Source organism: Misgurnus anguillicaudatus, chromosome 5 (genome assembly GCF_027580225.2).
Source record: "Misgurnus anguillicaudatus chromosome 5, ASM2758022v2, whole genome shotgun sequence".
NCBI lineage: Eukaryota > Metazoa > Chordata > Actinopteri > Cypriniformes > Cobitidae > Misgurnus > Misgurnus anguillicaudatus.
In genome coordinates, this window is record NC_073341.2 from 41,045,738 (window position 1) to 41,070,793 (window position 25,056).

The 25,056-nt window shown below is 37.4% G+C and overlaps 1 protein-coding gene across 3 annotated transcripts in view; it reads right to left on the reverse strand.

Moving 5' to 3' along the window:
* fbxl17 (F-box and leucine-rich repeat protein 17) overlaps positions 1 to 25,056 on the reverse strand; it is a 153,500-nt gene that overhangs the window by 121,749 nt on the left and 6,695 nt on the right. The window lies entirely within an intron of this gene.

Consider the following 25,056-nt stretch of genomic DNA (forward strand, 5'->3'; position numbering starts at 1 on the left):
CGAAGATAAATCACAAGGTATGCAATAAATATGCATTTGTGTGTGTGTGTGTGTGTGTGTGTGTGTGTGTGTGCGCGCGTGCGTGTTCTGGAAGTTGCAGTGACAGACATTAAAGTTTGAAGGGAGTAAAGCTTGTGTTTATGCCATTAGGAAAATGTAGCATAATCTGGCCAAAAAACCTTGTTGAATAACTTAATGTTCATTTAAAAGCAGCATACGTTCAGCATATTATGTTACATGCAGATCAGCTCTAACTTACTTAATCAACACGTACATTTGTTAAGAAACGAATATATCGATCCTCGTTACATTTTAAAATATATGTGTGCAGCATTAAATATAAGTCTATATGCATCAATGCATGCGTACGCGGACAGACACCCAGATGCACATGTGCGCGCCAACACACACACACACACACACACACACACACACACACACACACACACACACACACACACACACACACACACACACACACACACAATATAACTACACTGTCTATAACCATCACAGTGATAAAATACTGCCACCGTCACAGCCCTAAATGAAATTAAAACTAAAGTGTCCAAACACTTATAAAATCTAATAGAGTTTATATCTCCTGCGATAACAACTGACTGGAGAAGAACAAAAGCATACATGTCTAACATGATACAGAAGAAATTAAATCCATTAATCGCACACAATAACTGACTGATTTCTCTAGAGCTCAATATCAACTTCATCATACTGTGACATTTATGATTTTGCATTTCAAAACACTAAGATGAACATAAGAATAACTGAGGTATGAAAAAAGAGAGAGAGATGTGAAACTTTGCTGTAACAGACAGACTGTGAGATTATATAAAAACATAAACTGGTGATGACTGAGCCAATACACAACACAACAAACAACATCATCCTTTTTAAAGGTTTTAATGGACAACAAGGTTTTAAAGAGTCAAGGTATGAGCTGTGTTTACACAAAATTTATTAAAGGAGCCATACAACAACCAAAAAATGGGGCACATTGACTTTTTTTATACACTGTAAAACCAAACAGTTAACTTAACTCAAACCATTCAGGTAAACCGGTTGCATTAGGCCATTTAAGTTTTGAAACATATGCATTTAAATACTGTGAACTTGGGTCATGTGCAGTTATGCACTTATATGTAAGTAGTGTGAACTTAATAATTGTAGGTGCATAACTGCATATGACTCAATTTATTTAAGTTCACAGTGAGTTCAGATGTATGTGTTTTAAAACTAATGCAACCGGTTTACTTAAGTGGTTTGAGTTAACTTTTAGGTTTTACAGTGTAGTAGGAATAAAAATTACTATGGTGAACTTAATGGGGACAATTTGGGGGTAAACAACTCCTGTAAATCATTAAGTTATGTAATTGATTTGATGTTTATATTTAAAGCAACACTATGTAGTTTGCATGTAAAAATGACTTACAGCTCCCCCATGTGGTTGAAAAGCGCAACAGTGCCTGGTATCAGACACTCTTCTGCAGGCAGGGGGAGGGGCGGGGCTGTGTTTCCTACCCTCCACCGCCACTTTCAGAGTGTGCTTGTAGCGGGTAGGAGGCTGCTCAGGTTGCAGCAACAGTACAATTCGTCCAGTTAAAAGTTGTTCTATCACTGAAATAATTTTAGAGACATTATTTAAAGGTAAAAAAACTACATAGTGTTGCTTTAATATATATTATAATTTATTTTTTATTTTACCTGGCATACATGTTTTATGTTGTAGGCAATTAATCGTTTTTGATTTTCACTTTAAATTTTTATTCAAACAATTACAAAAACAAGATAATGGAGGTAAAACAATTATAGTGTGATTAAAATATAAATTGCATGCTGCTGGACTGATGTGTTTGTAAGGCACCACTGCTTTGACAAGTAAAGCTTATTGCAACAGTTACTTAATAAAAAAGTCACTGAGTGTTAAAAAAATCATGATTTTTATCAAAATAATTGTGATTATGATTTTGCCCGTAATCAAGCAGCCCTAGTATGTTGCTTTAAAAATAAAATGTATTGTGTCCAGTTGAAAATATGTTGTTTGTGTACACAGAGTAGGCATTTAAAAGTAACACATTTTAAAAAAACACATTTCAATGGTAATACCTCAACACTGTGAAATTTTTGCTCAAGGTTATCATACCACCAAAATCTCCTACTATAGTAATATTAGTGAGCAAGATCTCCTGAGAAATACAACACTTATGTATTGATCTTATTTAGTTAAATAAGTTGCATCAAGTTGCTGTGTGTTTAAGTTAATTGCAGCGCAGGTAAATGTGAAGTGTTTTAATTTTGTACAGTGAGCTCAGGGATGTATAAAGACCCTCAACAATCAGCTTTTGTAACTCAAACACTATTGAATTTCTATTCTGTACACCTAACATTTACATACGCTTGACATTCTGATGCACACGCAACAAATTTAACACGCTTGTGCAAACAGCCACTAACAATTCATTTACATTCATTAATTGACCAAGTTCTATTAAAACCCCCACACTTTCTAATTTTCAAGAATGTATTATTAATTTGAAATTAACTAATATTGTAGTTTTAACAATGAATATCTGCACCAACTGGAGAGTACAAAACACACACACAAATAGATACACACACCCACACATGCATGCACCGACACACATGCATGTGCGCGCACACGCACGCACGTACGTACGCAAGCACGCACACACACACACACACACACACACACACACACACACACGCACGCACGCACACACACACACACACACACACACACACACACACGCACACACACACACACACACACACACACACACACACACACACACACACACACACACACACACACACACACACACACACACACACACACACACACACACACACACAATGAGAAAAACAAAGACAGATTAAACTACTGCAACTCTACCTGGACATAAACACTGTCATTACCATCTCTACCTGCTAACTATTAAGGGTTTAGCTCAACAGAGACTGAGTCATTTCAATACCACCTCAGTTTACATCACTCCTCTAGTGTAATAAGCTTGGTTAATAAGACGACAATAATAGAAATCCATTCTCTGTCTTCAACGGATGAAGAGCCTCAGGAGGTCATGCTGGAGATGAGACCACAGAGATCGTACTGTAAGAGTTTCCCATTAACTAACAGATAGATAACCCACAACCATATAACCAGCACCACAAAAGTCAGACACCAAACACTGTTTTAAACATAAAAAAATCTCTTCTGATGTCAACATTAAGGCATCATCTTACCTGTGATCCATCACATGCAGCACATCTTATATTCCACATATAAAACACAATCCTGTGATCACAGCAGAGCTGCTCAAGTGAACGAGTTACAGTCCTGACTCTCCTTCTATTGTTAATCACACAAGAGACTTGACATCATCCCCCCCCAAAAATAGGTTTGACCCTAACATCAGTCTAATCTCATTTAAACATCTGTGAAATATTCACACAAACACTCCATTCATTAAAGCAAAACGAGTCACAATGAAAGCGCTGAGAAATGAAGAAGACTGAGATGACAGGACATCATCACTGCATGAGAACATCAATGATACACTAAAACAACAGATCTTAAAACAACAACACATAGACACATACACACAATGTTTGCATTGACTGTTAATAAATACAAATCAAGAAATATTAAAAATGATGAAAAGGCTGCAGAATATGCAGAACTATGAAGCTTTTTTGAGACAATGACCTAAAAACACAAACTCTTTGCGTCCTTTCTTCACTAAATCTCTTGGGTTTGATCAGCGTTGATCTGACACGTCCATTCATAAGAAGAGAAGTTCACATCCGATCCCAGCACCTCCTCTCTGTCAGTGTTAATAAAGGTCATGTGACACACACAGCAGAGCGTGACCAGATCTGTGAAAGAAATGTTCAGAGCGTCTCACCGCTCCTGCCGCTGTGAGCTATTGTTCAAGAGCGCTGGTCTGAGGTCGCCGGACGGGAGGATTAGTGCACTACTGAGTCGTCTGGAGTTCACAGACGCCCTTAAATACAATACTAAGCCGAAACACTAAAGCAGGAGTGAGGAAAATACATAAACTGGCAATCTGTGAAATCATCCTGCCTGTATCTTTTATTCCAAGAGGACAAAAAAACTCTACAGATATTCCAGCATGGCCCATCAATATTTCTTTCTGTGCTGTAAGAAATGTGCTGTATTGTGTCTGTGCGTGGAGGTTCACAGAGGTTTCTGCTAAGCACGGATCAAAAGAAACAGAGCTTGTCAAGTCAAAACATTAATCGACAAAGCAGTACAGAGTTCCTCGTGACGGCTAACAATGAAACGGCATAGATTCACTTTGCAGAGTTTTATTAAAAGAGTTACGAAGGTCAATGAGGTCAGAGAGAGAGGAACACAGCAGATCTAAAGTGACAGAACATCACCGCAGGTCTCAAACACAAAATAATCATACACAATATTCAATGGAAACAAATCCAATCCTGGTGGATAAAATGATGAAGCCAAATCACTGATGTCAGTTAATTAAATAAAGTTTGATCGCTGGCTTATGATTCAGTCAAACCTCTCAAATCTCATTTACAGTTGTGGACAAAAATATTGGCACTCTTGCTAAATATGAACAAAGAAAGCTGTGAACAAATGACAAAAACACAAAGTTTCATTGAAGTAAAACTATTACATTATTTAATAAATGTTTTCTCTAATACACACTGATAACAATTAGTGGCGCCCTTAGAAATGTTATGAGTAAAATATCTCTGAAGTATATTCCTATTGATATTAACATTTTCTTAGCACAGATCGAGGTGACTAGAAACATGATGTTGTCCAGTCATGAGTTGCTGTTACACAGGAGAATAAATATAAAGTTAAAAAAGCCCAAATCCCCTTAATCATTCATCACAACAAGTAAAACCAAAGACTATAGTTCTAAGAGTAGCTGGGTTTCAATCACCTGATTTTATGCACACTGTGAAGTATTGCATAATAAACGAGTGATAAAAACACCAAATTTCAAATAAAAATGCCCTTGCTGCTCGTGCCTGCATCAAAAACTCTGCATTCCTTATTCTGTGCACAGCATTCAGTTTAGCAATTATAAGCTGCACTGCTAGTAAATTTTTAACTTGCCCAATCATGACTACATGCAGTCCTGTCTCCATTTTTCTAAGCATGTCTTGTTTTATTTACTGTTGATTACCAAAACCACCGTCATTCGCTCGAAACAACTTAATGGAAACGCACCTAATTCACTTTTTTCTTTTTTTCTTTATTTGTGAATTTTGAAAAGATCGCTTTACATTTTGATGGAAACCCAGCTATTGTTAAGCTACAAAAAGTAGAAAGTGTCTTTAAGGAAAGTGTTAAACCCCAAAAACATCTATTAGCACAATTAAGGCAATAATGAAGACGTTTAAATTGATTGAAGATGTTGCAAATCTGCCTGAAAGAGGACGTGTGTCTATATTGTCTTAATAATTTGAGTGGCAAAATACTCTCCAAAAATCAGAGGAAGGAGAACTTCAGAAATCTGTTGAATCTTGGGATCAGAAAGCTTAAGGAAAACAGCACCACCATCACCACAAGTTGTTTGGGACACAATTTAAGAAGCAAATCCTTTAACAATCTCCAGCACGTATTTACTGGAACTTTAAACAGGACTGAGATCAGTGAACAAACGTTTTTGGGCAGAAGGAACACAAAATGACTTTGGTGCACACAAAGTGCTCCATGTAATATACCTCTGAATGTTTATTGTTGTGAACCTACTTTTATACAGAGGTCCTGGATATCTTTTTTTGGGGGGACCATTTTTGCCTTTATTGGATATATTGTAATATGGGAGATGACAGGAAAGTATAGGATGAAAAGGATCGGCAAAGGACCTCGAGCCGGGACTCAACCCGGGTCGCCAGAAGTGCGTCTGCACCACGAGTTCACTACACCATCGACTCCGACGGTCCTAGAAATCTTATTAGAATGCATTGGATGGATCATGGATTATGTCAAATACCAACAGATAGAAAAGTCTCAAAACCTGATTTGCTCTGCTAGAAATCTTATAATGGGTCATGATTCAATCTTTCATCAAGACATTGGCCCCAAACAAACATCAAAATCAACAAAAAAATGGGTAGAGCAGCAGCAACATATGAAAGAGAAATCATTCAAGATCACTTCAACCTCATGAGACATTATAAGAGAAGACTCTGAGCTGTTATCTTTGCAAATGGAGGTGGAAAAGAAGATTAAATAAAGGTGGGCCAATAACTGTGGCCAACGTCTATTTGAGAATATTTATAACTTTTTATCAATAAAACATAAGATTTTTGTATTTTTTTAATTAAAGCTTAAAAGAAGAAACGTAGATTTATTTTCACAGCTTTCTTTGTACATATTTACATTTGAAAATACAAACATATCAAGCCAGTTTTAGCCTCTTTGCATTGGTTGCCAGTCAGTTCAGAATAGAGTTTAAAGGGGAAATATCATGAAAATCTGACTTTTTCCATGTTTAAGTGCTATAATTGGGTCCCCAGTGCTTCTATCAACCTAGAAAATGTGATTCATTTACAAAAACACCATATCGGATGCCTTTTAGTCCTTTTTAGAGAAAAAACAGCCTCAGTTAGCATCATCTCATCTGATTGTGTGTTCTACAGAACGGCATGTGAATATATCATTCAGATTCATTTCAACATTTAAACCACATGTAAATGTTAAGAAGTTAAAAACTTTAAAAAGTGACCTGATTTCATTTAACAAGCAGGCAACCTGCCTGACATCAAACCTTTCGCTGAAATACACAAGTTTGTCTGCGGCTCGTCTAATTGAGCTGGAAAAGTTTGCGAACAGCCGCCGTGGCACAATTCAATCTGATTGAGATTAAAACGCCGGCCCTCGACGCTTGTGCTGCTTCACCTTCCAATTTACAGGAGAGAGAGAGTACGAGCGTTAGCATCCATATGAGACAAAAACAGAAGACGTTCTAATAACAAACCCGTCCCCATCTCCCCATGACCACCAGGCAGAACAGATAAATTATGTGTTTTATTGCAGACCGCCGGCCCGGCCCAACCCATCTCCTCTACCGATTTCTACCCCCGACTCCATTCGAATAAAGCCGCCTAACTTTTTAATAAATGAGCTCTGTAATGCTTTCTGTCAGCAAATCTTACTAATTCCCAGCACGGTAATATAGAGACGGCTGACAAACGCTGCTAAAAGGAGGGACCGCCAATCCACAAAGATCTCGACTATGAGCTCCGCTGTCCTCCCCCCCCCAATGTCTTAATATAATGAAGGAAGTTTTCAATCAGTGTGGCTTCCCAACCGTGCATGTATTAAGTTTCAACAGACGCTGAGCAGCGTTCCAGCGAAACCCCGCAGGAGAAATCCACTCCCGACTTTATGTTACCTGCGTCTAACTGACACGATAACAAGCTCAGCTGGGAGAAAGCGAGCTCTGTAAATCAAAAGTGTTAAGACCTCGTCTGTTACTGCGCAAAAATCCACTCTTACAAAAGTAAAGTGAAGAACAAAACAACTTTATTAAAGTCAACACATTGGTGAGATTAAACGGACAAAGAGGGTTTCAATGAGAATGTTTTTAGACCTCACTTTTCACGTTCAATTACATCAAATGTGACCCTGGACCACAAAAACAGTAGGGATGTGCACGAATATTTGATATGCAGTAATAATTCAAATAGAGAAAAGGCTCTTCGAAAGTTTCTTTGTTTGTTTTTTATGCGCCACCGCAGGGTTAAGTTTGCTGCTCATTTACTGCTATTTCATTTCACCTGTAATATCTTTTACAGACATTAATGTTAAATATCAAACTAATGGATTTCTTCAGTCACAGTATTAACTTTCATAGTTCCATAATTTTGATTAATTTGCTATTAAAGTAATACGTGTAAAAATATTAAAGGTAGGGTATCTGATTTTGAAAAAATGCTAACGGTAGCCGACTAGCACTGAAATCATGATCACACCCTCCATTCAAATCGACATTCAAAGTCAGGCCAGACGTGTCTTATTAACCAGTGAGAAAACTTTGCAGTACAAAGTGAATAACATTACTAAATAACCAACATAAACAGCTGGTTAACATCAGAATTAGTTTTCGGACTGTAGACATAGTAGTATATTGTTAAGCTAATTCATAAAGGAACACAAACTTCATAAGCAACACAATGTTTCATCAAAGTAGAATATCTGAATCCATCTAAATACAATCATATCACGCATCTACTTTACCAAAATAAACAGTGCAACAACCCTTTTAGACCCTTTGCCTCCTGCAGCTGTTTGCATCTCGTGGTAAAGCAGTAAAGTTATGTTAATTTGGGTTTTTGCTCTTTGCTGATCCAGACGATTTTTCTCGTTGTTGTTTTAAAACATTTCTTTCATTTTATGGCTCCTGTTCAGGTTGTCAATTCAGCAGGAAAGTTTGCCATTCTCCCGTTGTTTACAGACGCAAAGTGAGCGCACGTAAACGCGCTGATGGCATATGGTGTCTGTGTGAACAGGCTGTGCAGTGGCATAACTCATAACGAGACGAGTGTCATAGCTGCATGCATACTTTTTTCGTATCTTTCCCCTTTTTTAACCCGGTAACCTGATTTTTCTCATCCATAGTTCAGTTTGTGTTGCATAACATCTACTGTTCTCCTGCCCTTTATGATGTCGTCACTGGAAGCTGCAACTTGACGCGAACTAACCCTGTACCTCCTTCTCGTACTTCTGAGTGACAGCTCTTTTCTGGGCAAACACTCCTAAGTCTAAACCAGATTAATTGATCACATAATAACAATGACATGATTTGACGCGAGATACAGATGAGCGATTTAAATCCGATCAAGCATCACATTTTCCGGAATGCGCATAGAAAGACACCTTTTCACTGCACACGACATAACGACACGATTGTCACACTTCGCCCCCTTGTAATGAATTTTCAGTTTATTTGTAACATGGGAGAGAAGCTCATTTCAGCTCCAAAGCCTTCATTCCAATATGTACCATAGTGGAATAAATAAATGAACACAAATGAATAAAAACAATAAACAGCTCTGTATATATGAACAAAGACTGCCAATATTTTATTGGAGAGAACATATGGAGACAAGATTAAAATAACATACATATTAACTCTTTCGCCGCCATTGACGAGATATCTCGTCAATCAAGAGAAAATGCTTCCCTGCCAATGACGAGTACTTCCGGCTTTCCGCAATACTGGTGTCCTTCCGCAACTTTTTAAACCCGGAAGTATTGCCCTATGACAAGCGGCTGCATGTCCGTGTCTGTTTTAAAGATCGCTCTGAATGGAATCTCTATGAAAAGTCCGTCACAAAAATGGAATTATCTCAGCTTTTTGCTCAAAATGTGGTGTTTTTGCAGAAACCTACCCATATTCTAAAGCTGATTACAAAAGAACTACTGAAAGTTTTTTTTTAAAGCAGAGGGTCTGTTCTTTCATTTGGTATATTGTATGTTTATATATTTAAAGAAGAACATTTTCTGGAAAGCATTAAACTTTTGTGAAAACCATGAAAAACGCTGGCGCTGGCTGGCAACTTTTTTTTTAAATGCTGGTGGCAAAAGAGTTAAATGAATAATATATTACTTATTAGTAATCAATAGTTTTTTCAAAAGATTTAAATGTTACTGATAAAGTTAAACAAAAAGGATTAATAATTTTCACCTCACACAGTTTTTGATTGGAATACACAGAAATACATCACTTCCGGTCGGCATATCGCATGCGGTGTTTTTTAACGGCTCCAACGCTCAAAACAGATCCTAAACTTTTTATTTCATGTTGGCCTTCAAATGTTTGTTAGTAACTTATGAATAAAAGTTGTGTGAGTGGATGTCTTGGGAATGTGTTGGGAATGTGTTGGGAATGTGCTGTAATTCCAGACTCTGGCTCCGATCCAGCTGCAGGAAGGAAGGAAAGATGGAAACTCTGTGAATCTGAGCTTCACAAACACACTAAACTAGACGAGTGAGTGAGGATGACTGGATGACAGGAAGACACGAGCGTCTGACATCCAATCGTCTCAGTTATTGATGTTCTATAGCTTTAGTGTCAAAGTATAAATCTGAACTGAATGTAAATGGCACATAGCATCAGCTGTAAAACCCAGATTCATGTCTCTACAGCGTCAGGTCCAATCAAACATGATATTTCTTTGTAGATTGTATTTTTGTCTTGTATCGTTCTGTCGCTCGCCAGCGGCTACTGCACTTTAAAATTGCTCAAATTTCACAGCACCCTCGTCCAGCGTTGACCTTTACCTGTCAATTTATAAAATTTATGACCTTTTCATCATCAAGAATGAATGTCAGTCAACATCTGCTGGCGGCGTTCAGAAATCAATCACTCGTCGCCAGGCCCAGCTGCTTCAAACCCACTTTCCTCTTGTAATGCAATCGCAACAGGAAACTCTGGCAGGCACAGTGCAGGAAGATAAATGTAAGGATGATAGTTATTGGTTAAAAATAAAGGAGGATGGCCGTTGAATATCACACACATTTCCTCAAGGAGGTTATAGAGGCTGCTGTAAATTGGCTCACTGTATAATATTTATATCAACTATAAAACTGAGTCTACTGCAGAAGTGCAGGGACACTTTTGGCTCAGACTTCCTCATATGAAAGCACCAATAATGGCATAAAACTCACTTAGCGATCTGAATGACTCTATAACGCAATTAGCACAGATTGGACAACCACTTCAATCATCTATTAAACCTTTTCACACACAACTAGTGACATCAAGGTGAAATCTTGCTAGACCAGTATGTCATGCATCAAAAGCAAATAAACTGACAACACATAAAATGATAGCGTGGCCTTTTATTGTGGCCAGCCTAACGCACACCTGTGCAATAATCATGCTGTCTAATCAGCATCTTGATATGCCACACCTGTGAGGTGGATGAATTATCTCTGCAATGGAGAAGTGCTCACTAACAAAGATTTAGGGTGCTACCCAATTCAGGGTCTGGATCCTTCTAAGGCCCTGTCCCAAATGGCACACTCCGGACTTGTGGTTCTCCTCAGAGTCCACACTTTGATGATATCATGTAGTGCAGACTTTAGGTACCCTTGATGCCAGTCTACGTGGGTGCACTGGAGTCGTATTTTGGGACAGACTCGAGCGTCATGCCGGAAATAGGAAGACAAGTTGTCCATCAGTGTGAACTCCTCCCTTCTGTCATCTGATTAGTCTGATGGCTCTTTCGCAAGGACTTCTGGGTTGGTAAAGTGCGCAAAGCCTGCTGCAATGCGGGTTTCGCTGAAGACCGCATCAAGGGGACAAAGGAGGCACTGATGAGCACACTTTAAAGCGTAAAAATGACAGATGGGACACCATACGGACTCGTAGACTAAGCGAGCATGCGCAATTTAAGGCCACGAGACCGAAAGTCCACATAAAGTGCGCTATTTGGGACAGGGCCAAAGGACGCAGGCTTTGAAAGCAGGACTCTGTATTTGAAGGCTGTAGCCTCTGAAGTCTACGAAGCAAACTGAAATGAGACTGTCTAGACCAGTCCTGGTCCTCAAGCACCCCCTCCCAAAAGGTTTTAGATGTCTCCTTATATACCTCCTTCCAAAAATGGTAAACATGTCTCCCTAACAAGCTGATGAGTTAAATCAGGTGTGACACAACAGCTGAGACCTATCAGTCTTTTAAAAATAAATATGGAGGCAGATTTTTATAATATTACGCTATTAATAATTCACATCACTAAAACATAATTTATAATAATAATAAAACAGTGTCAAGTACCTTTAATTTGCAAAATATACACTTTTATTATTCTGAATGTTTATTTCAAAATGCCCAGACGTCACATGCGTGCACTGAATCTTTGGATAGTCAAGGCTGTGAAGGATTCATTTATGGATCGTGGGTTTCAGGGGAAACAAAGGCCACATTTGGAGGCTGCATGTGAAGGAGTCTTCTAACTAGGTCACAACCTTCGCTGTGGCCCGGTGACATCATTGGCCTTTAAATACGACCTTCGAAGTGCACAGCCCCTGAATTGGGATGCATCCTTAGACAGATTTGTGAACAATATTTGAGAGAAATAGGCCTTTAAATGTACATAGAGAAAGTCGATCTTTGAGTTCAGCTCATGAAAAATGGGGGCAAAAACAAGTGTTGCATTTATAACTTTGTTCAGTGTATAGAAGTGGACTAATGTAGGGAATAGTGAATGAGACTATAGAGGAATATATTTCAAAACCCAGCCACTGACATTATTATAACCATAAACCTATTTCTACTTCTTATATTTATTTTGACTTTCTGAGAAATAAGTGCTGAAACGCAGACAAACTGAAGATCAGATTTGTGTCTGTACAGCAGAGAGAGCATCATTATTTATTAGCATTATCAGTTCACATTTAATGAGGTTAATGGCCCACAAAGAGCCCGACGAGAGCCAATGACCCCCATTTAAAGTAAATCCATTTGCTGACAAATATCTTCATTCTGTCAGACAGTGTAAACATTTCTTCCTTATCTCTTCACACCCAGTAAGAGCTTGTCAACGACTCTCTACTCCCTTGATTTTACATCTTAACATGACAGTGTGTTTATAATGTAAAGACCCTTGAGCTTCATGCTTGGCAACACAGTGTGTTTAGTGCGAAAATCAAGACAGCCTCATTCAAATACAATCGGAACATCTCATCTCATGATATGAGGATCATTGGTGTCTGTAACACAAACAGAGCAGATGATTTAAACACATGACCATCATCTTGAGATTCTCTGGAAAAATAGATATCCTCCATCAGAAACTCACAGCACGTTTAACCGACTTCTCTTTATCTGAACACATCACAATGAGCCGTTCACCACAGCAGGACTGAAACAAGACTCTGAGCTAATGGAGACCATTCTTCACACTAATCTAATGACTATACAAAAGGACTGAGACCAGCAGATGAATTTTAACATCAAAATGGGCTCAGAAATGATGCCCACATCTGCCGTGACCTGCTGCAGATCGCTAGAGGATCCTTTAAAAATCACCACCATCTGCCATCTCACCAAAGGAGAAAACATCAAATCTCTGAAGAACCTCAGATAAGACTCACGCCTGTGTCATTTCTCATACAGACAAACAAACTTCACAATGTTTATTGAGCTATATAATGGGTAAAAGTGATAAAGTAAAGATCAATCACATGATAAATCACACAATAGACAGACCAATCATGAAAGACCAAAGGAACTGTTCAGCCAAATATAAACTTAACTCTTATACATTTATATATAAATATTCAATTTATAAGAGAGAGCTGAAAGCTGTGAATTACAAAAGCACAACACAAGAGGTCTTCTGGTCTCCAAAGAAATGTACCCGACCCGAAATGACCCAAACCCAATGTGCATAAATCTTTTTTTTAAGAGAAAGACCCAGTGGCAATTTTTTTTAACCCCGACTGGACCTGAATGTAAATGGCACAGGCGTGCGTCTGCAGCCTTGCATAGTAATAATGTAACGTATACAGTAAAGTGCTAAGTTAAGCCAATGTTGGCTGATTCTCCCGGGGATGAAAAAACCCCTAGGAGAAAAACCCTGTGGGAAAACTCCTAGGAGGAGAAAAACCCTTGAGAGAGATTAATATATATTTATATAAATAAACACGATAAAAATAGGAAACGGGTAAGCGGATTAAACTGGTTCAGACGGTGGTCATTGGTCGCGTATCGGCGGGCAACACGTTGAAGGACAGCCAGTAGATCAGTGGTGTGATGAACTTCACAGCAGCAAGAACTTGGTCTGTTTGTCTCATTGTCCTCGGGGTCGAGAACGAGACAGGGAGAGAAAAACAAAATCCTATTAGCGTAGGGATCGTTCGCATGTAATGCAAGTGTCCTACAGTATTGTGGTTTAAAATTCGCTCGGGTTCCAGACAGGCTAACTATTGCGGCATAAGTATATTACCCAGATGAGTTATACCCAACCTGTGTCCTGAAACTTTAAGACCGAACCCGCTCGAGTCTCGTGTCGGACCCCGAGGTTTTCAGATCTAAGTGGAGCCGTAAAAGACCTCTACAACACATTACAATCTCTGGAAAAAACTAATCTCACTATTGTATTAGTAAGCTGTTGGTCAGCTAGTTAACATTTCTACTTCGATCAGGATTAATTTAGTCATAATGAGACAGTTTCTTTATGTTCTCTTGATCATCCGGTTCATGGGCCGTCTGAGGTCAGAAAGTGAAGTTTATAAATATTAGCACTCTCTGCTGTGTCGTCTTTCTCTCGGACTGACTGTTAATTACTCCGTCTAAGTGCACCATTAATCGATCTTACTGCAATATCTCATATCAGTCTCTGTGTGCATCTGAACTTGGCCTAAAGGAAATATGAGGCCTGTTTCTATTAAACTGTTTTTATAGTCGAAAATCTGTCGAGTCACCGATGCCAAACACCATGACATCATAAAGACACAAACGCAGACCCAATCAGCATCATCTCTTCAGCCTGTGAAGATCAAGTGTTTGTGAAACATGAAGGCTGTAAGCTTTGACCTCTGTGACATCACTGTCTCATTAATGCAACATGGGCAGCTTGTGTGTCTGTCATACCTTCATTAAACACATCGACCCACCGCACTTATTAAACTCATTCATTATTCCTCCTATCGAGCGCTGGTAATGAGCTCTACACGCTGTGGAGAGCTTTGAGATTTCTCTGATTCTGAACAACTGTATTCAAATTCAGCACTCGACCCAAGAGAGAGAGATCACATCTGGTCTGATATAACACTGATATATACAGCCGCGGGTCTGCAACTCTACATTCACCACGCTGTTCAAAAATATAAATGCAACATGTAGTTAAAACAACTTGATTTTGCAAGTCAATTCAACCTACTATTTTAAGTTTTGGCTTGTGATAAGTTGACATAACTTATAAAATCAAACTGAAATTGTAAAAGTAACATAAAAATGTATGTTGATTTGACAAAAATGCTGTGTTTTTTACAGTGCAGAAAAAAATGATGCATTTATTTTCTACTGTACTACAAATTATCATTATAATTACAATACATCCATTTTAATAAATTAAGTGAGAATTCTGCTTTTCATTGAGACGTCTGAATGTTATCAAGATTGTTTAGTAAAAGACAATATTAAACATGTCTTATTTCTGTCATGAATTTATTTGTCATGTTCAGGTTTAAATGAGATTTTATTGGCGAGATTGTCTATGTGAACTTCCACTTTACATAATGAGATCAAATGAGATTTACTCAAAATTCACCAAAAGCATCTGAACACAATGAATGTGACAAGCCTTACAAAGTTTCAGGATCATATAACAGATAATACAACAAATAAACCTCCTTTAGACCATCACTATAGAAAACCTGTGTTAAATAAGAGACCTCATTAAATGATTTTTGTGTTGATGTTCACGTTTATTGAAATGGTTGCCTATTAGGGGTGTAATGATTAACCGTGCAAATGCGCGTTTTCTCAATGAATGAATTTGAATTAATAACGGTGAAATCCCGGCACATCCAAAAGCCAGGGGGCGCTCTCATGCAGAAACTCCCTTTGTGCCACAGAAGTAGTAGTATTACGAACGCTATTCCAGGAAATGTCTACAGGAATATTTATATCGCTGTTCTTCAAACTATTTCAGGTATTTTAATGATAATAAAGAATATTTGAATGATTTTGTTTAACATGTGTTGCTTTTTTAAATGCACGTTATAAACGACTCCGACTGATTTTATGATTGATAAGGACTTCCTACTGAACAAATGCCGTAGTACACGCACGAGCTGTGCATGAAACACAGAATCGCAGCCTTGCGATTGAGAATCGACTTCAGACTTCATAAAAAAACGGATAGTTTGCCATGTCATCCAAAATGTTTATGTCTTTTTTATTCACTTGACAAGAAAGGATTTCTCCATATAGAAGACTTTACTAGACCTCAACAGTGTACAGTTTTAAAGACGATCCCAACCGAGACATAGGGGGTCTTATCTAGAGAAACAACCCTTATTTCACTAAAAATAAAAAAGTACTTTTTAACCACAACTTCTCATCTTGCACTAGCTGTGTGATGCGCTAGCGTGACCATACGTATCATCATGTTGAAAGGTCACGCATGACATATGTGAAACTATTGCTCCAGTGCTACAAGTGTGTAGAAAGAGGAGTGTTCAGATGTTGTTGTATTTTTTTATACGTTTCTTTTTTTGACCATTTTTGCCTTTATTTGACAGTGATTAAGGAGAGGACAGGAAAGTACAGGGAAGAGAGAGGGTTATGGGATCGGCAAATGACCACGAGTCGGGAATCAAACTCGGCAGAAGTGCGAAAGCATACATATCGGAGTGCTGCCCACTACACCATTGGCTCCGACAGACGTTGTTGTATTTGAATGATTCAAATGAATGTCTTTGTGTCAGTTTATTGTCTAAAAATGGTCTGCAAGTGTGCATTTCATGCATGTAACCTGTGACCTTTTCACGTGATTGTATAATATATAAGGTCACGCTTGGTGCATCACACGGCTAGTGCAAGATGAGAACTTTTTACATTTTCTTTTGTTGAAAATGCTGATTGTTTCTCTAGATAAGATTAAGTTGGGATTGTTTAGAGTCCTTTGAAGCTGCATTGAAACTGTAAACTGTTGAGGTCCAATAAAGTTTTTCCTCAAAAAACTTCATTTGTTCTCGACTGACAAAGAAAGACAAAAACATCACAAATTATCAGGATTTTTATGAAAGTGGAATAATCCTTTACATTTGAATTTTTAGGGCAGTTCAGAGGCACATTTTTGCAAGTTTACAGTCCAAAACGTAAAATAATTACAATAAAAATGTAATTTACACAATCATTTTCCACCCTTTCTCTCCTTTACACATTATTTTTAGCAAGTGCTCTTCTCAGACAGGAAAGCTTCAATATGTTTAATATGGCAGAATGAACATGATTCCTTATGATGTATGCAAAAACCCATCTTGAAGTGACAGACGTCACTGACCTCACATTATCCAGCTATTCATCATTGCCCATTAATGCGTTTAACAGCTTGAGTTTCAGCACCGACTAAAAGCCCTTTAACAATGACACGTTTCCTACAGGCCATTATTCCGACCTAACCGAAGATCCAGACAAAACTCTGACACGAGAGAGGAGGACGGGAATATTCATGGATCTCAAGGTCTTTTTCCGGGAAAGACCTCTGGCATCATTTCAGAAATCTTGAGCTTGCTCGCTTTCTTTTAGCTCATTCAATTACTGAACAAGAATGAATTTATTCTTTACGAGTCTCCTTACGACACACAATGAAAACTATATGACCAATTCTAGAAAATGAAACACGGTCTCTGGTGAATAAGACCTTCAATGCTGTCAAAACCTCTTAGCACACACCATTATAAAAAGTGTACACTAGGTAGTGTGTACTAGAAAGAATTCCTGGGAGAATAAAGAATAACTTTATTTAGTAATATGGTTATTTGTAAATCAATATGAGGCTTCCACAGATAAACACGGCTTTTTTAATCTGTCAAACGTTAAGCATGATTGATGACGCTTGTACTCCTCACATTCTAGTTTAAACCACACAGCGCTTGGTCAATAAACAATCTTACAGCGCCCCCTACAGATCAAACATTTCACAACAATATATAACTTACACTATATACTTCATACATATAGGGGCGGTTTCCCGCACAGGGTTCAGGCTAATCCAGGACTAGGACTTATTTATATAAGGAATTTTTTACAAACATACCTTAAGACAAAAAATGTCACTAATATAAGTTAAATTAGTCAGGAACAGGTGTTTTTAAATTAAAGCAACTCAAACATGCATTTTAGTCTAGGACTAGGATAAGCCCTGTCTGGGAAACCGGCCCATATCGTCTTAAGTCACACGGGTATATTTGTACCAATAGCCAACAATACATTTTTATGCCAAAAATCACTAGGATATTAAGATCATGTTCCATGAAGATATTTCGTACATTTCATACCGTAAATATATAAAAAAAAAATTATCATGAGTAATATGTGTCGCTAGGGACTTTATTTGGACAACTTTAAAGGCGATTTTCTCAATATGTAGAGTTTTTGCACCACCAGATTCAAGATTTTATCTGTATTTTATAGTTGTATCTCGGCCAAATATTGTCCCATCTTAACAAACCCTTAAAAAGAAAGTTTATTTATTCATCTTTCAGATTTTCATTTCTCAATCTCAATAAAAAAAAATTATGACTCGGGTGAACTATCCCTTTAACACTTTATTGTTTTATTTTAATAATATATTGGTAAACGCTAAAATTAACATCAATTTAAAATAATAAATGCTGTAGAAATAATGTTTATCGTTCATGTTAGCTAATGCATTAACAAACACAACCTTATTTTAAACGGTTACCGATTATTTTTATATTAGCAATATGTCATGCAAGCATCAATGTTGTTTTAAAAGCTGTGGCACCAGACCTTTAATATTCAATTACATTATATATACACGCACAATGTCCAGATACGCAAACTAACTTTAGGAAACACAAGATAAACGATTGACCACATCCCTGAACTAACTCACTATTTTCATTCTGATATCTGATCTGCCATCTGCATCAATGACAGTCACAAGACATGAAATATCTTTCTGTTTAAGTGCTTTATAAGACAACAGCAGAAAGACCAAATGATAAAAGTAAAGAAATTGCATTATTCTCAGTCACAACTTCCTGCTTCCACACATCATACACAACAAAACATATATACACATTTATATTTGTTTATTTAGCAGACACTTTCTTAAAGAGGCATACACATTCTAATATTTTGTTAAAAAAACTCCAGAAAAAACACTCCAAACACGCACACTGGTTTCAATAAAAACTCTCTGAGCAAACATGCACAATAACTAGATAATAAAAACACATTGACACGCTCATCTTCATCTGGTGGAGTCTGATCTCCTCATGCAAGAACGTCCCAAAAGGCCAAGAGCTTCGAAAGAAATCATCAACACTTCACAGACGCCTTTCAAAGACTCGTTCTGTCCAGCAGGGATTTTCAAGGTGTAATCCCACACAAGAAGCTTAAAGGACACTTCACCGTCTCTCGTATCACACGACCAGACGTGACATTTAAAAAAACTCGCAGTTTCTTTCTGTGGCTTTTGGCTCCTGATGAGCTGTCGATATCAATCAGTTTCAAACCATCAGGACATGAAAGATGACGAGCGTCTCATCAATGAGCCTGATTACTTCCCACTAAAAACTGATCAAAACTCCAGAAAGAGTCTTGATGCCGGCCGGGAGAAAGTTGAAAGCTTTTTCTCCTCTATCGATCGGCGGTGTTCAAAGAGGTCTGCTTGAGGTGCGATAACACAACACAACACGTCTATTTCCTGAGATTCAAAGGTGAGGAAAGAGGCCATTGATGCAATTTGTAACAAGAGGACATTTTTTGATGTCACTGTTAAGGTCAGCAACATACAGACACATTCACCATCTTAAACACACACTCGCCTTAAAAAATAATCTGTGAAGAGAAACAAGCAGATGAAAACACAATGTCTGAGTACTCAAGTGAAGATCAACGCTTGGCTTTTATTTAAATGTAATTGCAGAGAGCTTCATATCTTTCACAGCTTTATATCAAAAGATGAATCTGTCAGACGACACCAGTCAACACACCCTCGACTCAAACTTCACAAACTCCATCCGACTTGAAGCTACTTTTTAAATATACGGATAAATTACATCTAATTGGTGTGATACCGTTTTAAAAAGTCTAACTAATAAGTGATATTTCATATTTCATTCATTTTTAATGAGCAGACATGAACATAACTGTTTACACACGTGTGATCTATTACAGGTCATCTACACTTTATTTCCATTAAACATTTAGACTCATTAAAGCTAATCAGATGCACACATAAACATCACTGTTATTTCTGTCAAATCACAGCAGCTGGGAAATTAAAATCATGAACTACAAGAAAAGTGAAGGACAAAGAGATGAGAACACTTGTGTAAAATTGATTTAACTGAATGTTATATACATCACTTATCATCTCATCTTTCTCAGTGTGTGGAATACAAATCAACTGTGTTAGCACTCATCTCACATAGTTTGAGACTCAAATATTAAAGTTTACATGTTAAAAAAAATCAAATTCAAGTATTGCATTTACTTTTCTTATGGAGAATATAGCGCTCAGAATATTCATGATTATTGTGCTATATCTGTGTTTTCTTCCACAGACCCACAACAGATCACAGGTTTCACAGGAGTTAAAGGTGCCAAATAATGCATTGTAATAATCTGTTAAAGGAACAGTATGTAAGAAATGTATATCAATGAATCATAAAATGGCCCTGATATGTCACTAGACATTAAGAAATCATTTTCATTTCAAATACTTATATCACTAACAACAGTGTTTGGCCAGGATATTGTCATTTAAAAAGTGGAGTTGCAGCCCTCAACTGATGTTTATGTTGTCATGTTGTGTACTGGCCACCAGTTGTGTGATTGCAATACCAGTTTTGGCCACAATCCTACATACTGTTCCTTTAAATGATTCGCTGATATCTACACAGAAGGTTTGTGGCTTTAGTAAGTGCAAAAATGACCCAGAGTCAGTTTTTCATGTCCATTTACAACTCTAGGATTTGTCTTTAGAATGAAATGGTCTATTATTACACTGAAAAAACAAAATTTTTAGTGTAGTAATATTTATTAGATTAACTCTCATAATTTCTACATAATAATATTAACATTTATTGAGAACTAGATTTTCCTAAGTAAAATGATGATAAATACACAATTAATTCATATTAAAAAAATGAACTGTGTGGGAATAGTAAGTCTTATTAGATATTTTCTTGTATTATTTAACTGTTTTATAGTCACTGCACATAGAAGTAAATTTTAATCAAAAACTTTAGCAGATGCATACATTACATTAAAAATAGGCAATATGTAAAATGAACAGGTATAAATATATGCAAAAACCTACAGACAGGATGAATACCTAGCTTATATGAGAGACGAAGCTTTAGATATTATAAATATGACATGTGCTATGATGTGATGATCATGAAGTCTGTTTTAAGGTCTTGACGCCCTTTACTTACTATTAGACCTTAACATTCGCTTCTCTTTCTCGTCTTTCCGATCAAATATGTTTGTTTAAGCAAATGGCGCGTCAAACTACATCGCTCCAGCAGCGCACGTGTCACTGATATAAACGCGAGTTTTGTATTAGCTTGCTTAAAGTTAAAACATTACAACTATTAGCATTATGTTTGAGAAGAACCTTTTATTAGGCGTCGCAGCTCCTTGCGTGTGCCTAGAGACCTCTGCACTCGACTTGTTGTCAGTCATGAATTTTGTGTTATAATGCCGTTTATAACACTAAAAATAACTGGGTCCATAGACATATGTTAAAGAAAATAACGAACAGAAAATACGATTTATTTAATATTATTAGGACAGCAATGATTCAATTTTCAAAAAAACCTAATACACTTTACCTAGACGATTAAAATAAATCTAACTTCTAAATAAAATAATTAAGTAACATTTAATTAATTATTTAACATATGTTTTATCATGCAATTTTAAGTAAATTTTATTTGATTTTAGTAGGTAAGTTTTACTTATAAAAAAGCAGTACATTTTACTTAAAAAAAGTTCGTGCAAATTGTTACGAGGATTTTTTTAAGTAAATTTTACAAGTTGTTTTTTTCAGTGTACCTTATTTAAAAGGGTCATGAATAATAATGTTGAGCTCTGCTCTGATTGGCTGTTTCTCCTTCAGTAACTCTGTGTGTGTGTAAACAGATCTTATGTTTGAGTCTGTATCAGATTTTGAGGAATATTCAATTGTTTGGAGATTGTTAATGGACGTTTCTGAGTAGTAAGTTTGTGTGTTTCAGTATAGACCTGCAAAACGTAACTGTAACAATAGTTGAACTTCAGCCTAAACGCTAGCATAAAGCATTAACTAGCATATAGCATTAACTAGCATATAGAATTAACTAGCAAAAAGAGCTAATTCAGCAGTCACAAATTTGTTTTTATCATGTTTACCACATTGTTCTTAATTTAATGTGTCACAGTTGGTGTTATGTTGAGATTGGTCTGTTTTCCAGCGGTCTTGGAGGAAACAATCATGTTTGAGGCTCATGATGTGTCATTACCACATACAAAACTCTTATTGTTCATCTATGCCTACAAAAATACAGTTTTACAGCACCTTTAAATACAGAAATACTGATATCAATCACATTTAAGCATTTAGCCAACACTTTAATTCAAAGTGATCTATAAAAGAATGTGAAGTTATGATTTTGCTGTAAAAAAGAAGAGTTTTTTTTTTGAGTATTCACCATATTCTTCTTAAAGGGGAATTCCGCCTTGAAATGATCCTAGGGTTAATAACAAACGTGTACCGAGTTCGACCGTTCACTCGAGTTTGTTTTCATGCTAGTCTAACGTGACCAGTGTTATTGCTAAATGCAAATTAGCATGTTATGGTAGCCTTCGGGGCATCGGTGCATTAAAATCGAAATTGCTATGTCTATACTACTAATAATGCTCAAAATAACACCACACTTACACTGTAGCACAAGGAGGGTCTCTATATGTAAACCGAAGCATTGAGAACTTTGCAAGTGTACAGGCAGTTTATTAAAAAGGAACACTTACCGTTCACGTCTGGATCAAATATCCATGCGGGCGCCATCTTGGGAAAACTGAACTCTCGCGTGAAACGTTGTTGCCCGGAACAGGCGTTGTGCTTTCACGCGAGAGTTCAGTTTTCCCAAGATGGCGCCCGCATGGATATGTGATCCAGACGTGAACGGTAAGTGTTTCTTTTTAATAAACAAACTCCAGTGAACGGTCGAACTCGGTACACGTTTGTTATTAACCCTAGGATCATTTCGAGGCGGAATTTCCCTTTAAGTGTACATGAAAACCATAAATACTTAAGACAGACAGACAGACCAAACGACAATGTTCTGACTGAATCTAATGTGGCCTAAAGATTTCAAGAAGCTCTCCTGATCTGAAGTAAAGCTCTTAATGTATGAAGACGACCACCATCAAACATATCTTCTAAGAGGCATTAGAGGAACATCCGTCCATCTGAAACTCCGAGGAGATGCCGTCTCACCTCTCACAGCTTCATTCAGCCTGACGTAAGTGAAGTTCAGCAGTTCAGACCTGACAAGGAGACAAGTGGGCCAATTTAGGAGCCGAGGCTCTTTAGCGGAGTGAACCTGGCCTTACAACTACAGATTTGATTTGGAGACCATCACGAGCCGGGTAATTGGCTAAACGCGCTGCTTAACTGCTTTTAGTTCTCCGGCTGCTTGGCCATAAAATGTGGGGGCAGGAGCAGAAGAAACTTCGTAAATCTCAATGCAGATAAAAATCGGATTGATCCGGCCGACTCCAGAGGCCAGAAATCGCTGTAATGGCGGTCGGATCATTAAAGGTGCGGTCCATCTGCATAAGGTGTAAACACAGAGCTAACTTTACGACTCATTTCAAACAACACTTATTCAGATCAAAGTTTCACATACTGTACTTCTTCAACTTGAAATGAATAAATGCAACATAGTAGCTCACGGATACCAATAAACACATAAGAATACTGTTCCTCTTGCTGTTGTCATGTACAGAAGCACATCTGAGATCATGTGATCATAAACACACATCATGAACTAAACTTCACACTGTTTTTTCTTCCAATAAAGTGTTTTGTGCTCTTTTTCAAAAGTTTATGAGAAATCTGAACTGCCTTTCCACAATCTTGTTATATTTTAAGAAAAGAGGCCTGACACAGGCAGAAAGTGCTTCCAGCTTTTTAATTATTCAATTATGTGTCCTATAGGAGGAGGAACATCAACGGATCAGCTTCATTCATCACTGACTGGAGAAGACAGACACACGGATCATTTTACTCCATCAGGGATGAGGGACACCACCACCAGTCTTCATTGTTAATGAGGCTGCACAATTGTACGATCTGTCACAAAAACATTTGAGCCATCACGAGAGAGAGAGAGAGAGAGGATTCAGATGTCACAGATAGACAAAACGGTGCCTGACTTCTGTCTCTCTCTCTCGTGGGGAGGGCAAGAACGAGTTTAGGGTTTCAGATGTGATCATCTGCATCTCCATTGACACACAGCTGTGGGAACGACGGTCAGAACGATGAGTAACTTTCGGATGAACGGACACATCACAGTCAGGAAACAACCGCTGAGCAAAACTAAAGCTTCTCTAGAATAGTTTTCTTTTTTAATAGCTTTTCAACAATTTCTCATAAACACTGGGGTTGCAAAATTCTGAAAATTTTTAAGGTTGAAAACTTGCCATGGGAATTGCCTACAAAAGGAAACTTAAATGTAAAATCTTGCAGCATTATTTTGTTTAACACAAGAGATTTAATGCGATTTCAGCCCTGCACATTCATCAGTCACATACACACAACACACTGCTTACTGAAGGCTCATTGAGGCCACACCCCCTACATGTACTTACATTATTCCATCAAATCTGCATTTATTTGAATTCTGAAGGATTTTTGATCATTCATATTAGAATCATTTCTGAAAGATTTTTGATCAAATAAATCCACTTCTTGATGAGCACAAGTATCAGGATTCTTCTAAATGTGTATAACCTTGCATGCATGTCTGCTTATAACCAAACTAAATGTTTATGATATAGTTTATATAAATTTCCCTAAATTTCCAAATACTTCCCATAAATTTCCATTAAGTATCACATTTGGAATATTTCCAAAATTCCCCAGATTAAGTTCCCAATGAAAGTTTCCAGATATTTAACTTTCCACCCCTTTGCAACCCTAATAAACACTTATAACGTCTTCCATTAGCTGGACAAACAGTTAGCTCCACCCCAAACTGCACAATTAATTCAATGAAATGTTGACATGTCAGTTGCTCAGATAAAC